Consider the following 3,760-nt stretch of genomic DNA (forward strand, 5'->3'; position numbering starts at 1 on the left):
CTAAGATTAATGACATTCAGTCAAGCATCATCAGACCGGCCATCAGGGCTAACACTTTTGAGATCAAGTCAAGCACGATTTAGATGATACAAAACTCAGTTCAATTTGGGGGTTCTCCTACTGAAGACCCTAACATGCACATCAGGGATTTCATCGAGATCTGTGACACTTTCAAATTCAATGATGTGACTGAAGATGCTATCAAGCTACGCATGTTCCCATTCTCTCTAAGGGACAAGGCTAAGTGCTGGTTACACTCTCTGCCAGCAGGATCTATCACCACTAGGGAGGATATTGCGCAAAAGTTTCTCACTAAATTCTTCCCCATGGCGAAGACTGCTGTAATCAGGAATGCTCTTACCCAGTTTGCTCAGCAAACAGGGGAATCTCTATGTAAGTCTTGGGATCAATATAAGGAGATGCTAAGGAAATGCCCACACCATGGCATGCCTGATTGGATGATTATTAATTGCTTCTACAATAGATTGAGTGCTACTTCTAGACCCTGGCTTGATGCAGCATCAGGAGGAGCCTTGTGGGCTAAGAGCTACGATGAAGCTTATGAACTTATTAAACTGATGGCTGCTAATGAGTACCAGAATCCTTCCCAGAGACTGACCCAGGGAAAAGTTGTAGGAATTTTAGAGTTGGACGCAGCTACTGCTATCGCTGCTCAACTTAAAGCTTTGACGATGAAGGTGGACACTTTGGCTAATTATGGAGTAAATCAAATCGCAAGTGTCTGTGAGCTTTGTGCTGGTGCCCATGAGACTGATCAGTGCGCAATTTCTAGTGAATCAGCTCAGTTCGTGAGCAACTTCCAGCGATCGCAGCAACCAGTGCCAGCCACCTATCATCCCAACAACCGCAATCATCCAAATTTCAGTTGGAGCAATGCTCAAAATGCGGTTCAACAGCCTTATCAGCAGTACCCAGCTAAATAGTACAACCCCCTGGTTTTCAGCAATCACAATATGCACCTAGACAGCAACTCCAGCTGCAACAAGCTAATGAAAAATATGAATTAGAGGAGTTGAAGCTTATGTGCAAGAGTCAAGTTGTTTCTATCAAGACCTTGGAAAATCAAATTGGGAAAATTGCCAATGCCTTGCTAAATCGTCATCCTGGTACATTACCTAGTGACACTGAAGTGCAAGGAAAGAGGAAAGCTAAGGAGCAGGTAAAGGAAATCACTTTAAGGTCTGGAAAGGTTACGAATCCCGAACAAATGATAAGTGGCATTTTATACCACTTAGAGCGTCTCATAGCATCTTGAATTGGTGTTTTGAGCTCAAGTTTTTTGTGTATTTGACGTGTTTTCTAGTGTTTTTGTATTTCAGGGTATAACTTGCTTAAATAGGTGGTTTTCATCAAATAAAGCTTAAGGAAGTGCTTAGAATCAGTCTAGGGGTGATGAGCGAAGAAATTAGCAAAAATAGAAGTAAAATAAGGAATTTTCCAGAAAGGTTACGGCGGCCGCGTGTTAGGAGCAGGCAACCCGTGCTAGCAGGCGGCCGCGTGGAGGCAGCAGGCGACCGCCTGTGGGCGGAATTTCAGAATATGTATTTTATTAATTCTAGTACAATTGGGCTTCTGTTGGCGCTGGTTCTCTTGGGCTATTATATAAACCTTATGGGAAGACGTTTTCTTCATCAAGAAATCAAGAGCAAGGGCAAGAAGATTGAGAAGACCGTTTTAGCACGCAACAACGAAGAAGAGGAAGCATATTTTTATCTTGTGATTCTTTTAATTCATTGTAACTGTGGATGCTAGTTTTCTTTATGCTTTGAACCTTAATACTCTTGTGATGTACTTCATTATTTATTAAGTATTTTTATTAGCCTTATATTGTTGTGTTATTATCATGCTTTCATATGAACCCATGGTGACGCTGAGTTCTATTATAGGCTAATCGTGATCATGGGATCCTAGCGGATTTACTATGGATTTCTTTAGTTAATTGTTTAATACCTTGGTATGTGGTGATTGTATGATATCTAGTATAGGTTGTGCTTATTCGTCTTATATGCGTCGCGAACATGTAAGATAGCCTATTAATCTCTTGTAAAACGACAGTGAATCTTGAGATCTAGAACTTGCCATGCTAGCATAGGTTCATGTATTGTATGCATGATTAGTGGGTAACTCTAACCATTTTACTTTCCTTCTGTAATCATCATGAATAACTTGTGCTTAAATCGTTATGTTGTCAAATTCTGTAGACATATAGGGTCTCAACATAATTGATGCATATTCAACTTCTATCTTAATTGTGGATGCTTGGTAGAATGGTATTCGTATAATAAAAGTTGGCGTTTCTCAGTTTCGTGTTGTTCGATTAATATCATCACCATTACATGCTAAGGTTAATAACATTAGCTATTGAATGAAGTAGTAATGAAGTTAGGATCTCATGTGTGTTTAATATTGTTAATTCAAGTGTTTAGTTCTTGTAGTTAATATTAGTTAACCAATCTTAATTGTTATTGTCTTGGCATTGAAGAATAATCATACATTGGTGAGTAAGTGTTAATTAAAAATAATTAATCAGAGTCTCAGTTTTATTTCAGGTACTCTAGCGAGCGTTTATGCAAACACGTTCTCGCACTCACAAGAGAAATCTAGATAAAGCTGAGGAAATAGATAAAGCTCCAGACTCTCCGGAGAAGATAGTTTTTGAAGATTCGGATAAAGAGAGTGAAAAGAAAGAACCTGATATAATGGGTGATCGTCTAGCTCAAGCTGATCCAACTCTTATGGACTTTTCTCAGCCTAAAATTGATGACATTCAGTCAAGCATCATTCATTCGGCTATTGAGGCCGATAATTTTGAAATCAAGCCGGGCACTATTCAGATGGTGCAGAATTCTGTTTCTTTCGGAGGGACTGCGACTGAAGATCCCAACATGCATATCAGGAATTTTGTCGAGATTTGTAGTACTTTCAAATATAATGGTGTCACTGATGAGGATATCAAGCTGAGGATTTTCCCATTTTCTCTGAGGGATAAAGCTAAGAACTGGTTACATTCGTTACCAGCTGGGTCCATCACTACTTGGGAAGATCTTGAGCAAAAGTTTCAGGTGAAGTTCTATACAATGGCAAAAACTGCAGCTATGAGGAGTGCTCTTACTCAGTTTGCGCAGCAACCAGGAGAATCTATGTGCGAAGCTTGGGAGCGCTATAAGGAGATGTTGAGAAAGTGTCCACATCATGGTATACCTGACTGGATGGTGATCACTGGTTTCTAGAATGGTTTGGGGGTCCAATCTCGACCCATGCTCGATGCAGCTTCTGGAGGTGCCTTGTGGGCCAAAAGCTATACTGAGGCCTATAATCTCATTGAAACTATGGCTGCAAACGAGTATCAAAACCCAAATCAAAGGATGATTCCTGGGAAAGTAGCAGGTATTCTAGAAGTCGATGCAGCTACAACTATTGCAGCGCAGCTCAAGGCGCTGTCTATGAAGGTCGATTCTTTAACCAACTATGGCGTAAATCAAATAGCTAGTGTCTGTGAGCTTTGTGCAGGCTCTCATGCTACGGATCAGTGTTCTCTTGTTAATGAATCTGTTCAGTATGTGAATAATTTTCAGAGACCGCAGCAGCCTGTGCCCGCTACTTATCATCCTAATAACAGAAATCATCCCAAATTCAGCTGGAGCAATAATCAGAATGTTGTTCAGTAACCATTTTAGCAAGCTGCAAATAAATAGTTTAATCCACCTGGATTCCAGCAACCTCAGTAATTTGCTCAAAG

At 40.3% G+C, this 3,760-nt stretch overlaps 2 non-coding genes across 2 annotated transcripts; both read right to left on the reverse strand.

Annotated features, from left to right (window-relative positions):
- Positions 1-341: 341 nt before the first annotated feature.
- On the reverse strand, positions 342-448 carry LOC141694263 (small nucleolar RNA R71). The gene has a single exon (XR_012563583.1). It is a non-coding gene; the product is annotated as a small nucleolar RNA R71 (small nucleolar RNA).
- A 2,665-nt stretch (positions 449-3,113) lies between these two features.
- Positions 3,114-3,220, reverse strand: LOC141694198 (small nucleolar RNA R71). The gene has a single exon (XR_012563523.1). It is a non-coding gene; the product is annotated as a small nucleolar RNA R71 (small nucleolar RNA).
- Between the last annotated feature and the right edge of the window lie 540 nt (positions 3,221-3,760).

Source organism: Apium graveolens, chromosome 10 (genome assembly GCF_009905375.1).
Source record: "Apium graveolens cultivar Ventura chromosome 10, ASM990537v1, whole genome shotgun sequence".
Lineage (NCBI taxonomy): Eukaryota > Viridiplantae > Streptophyta > Magnoliopsida > Apiales > Apiaceae > Apium > Apium graveolens.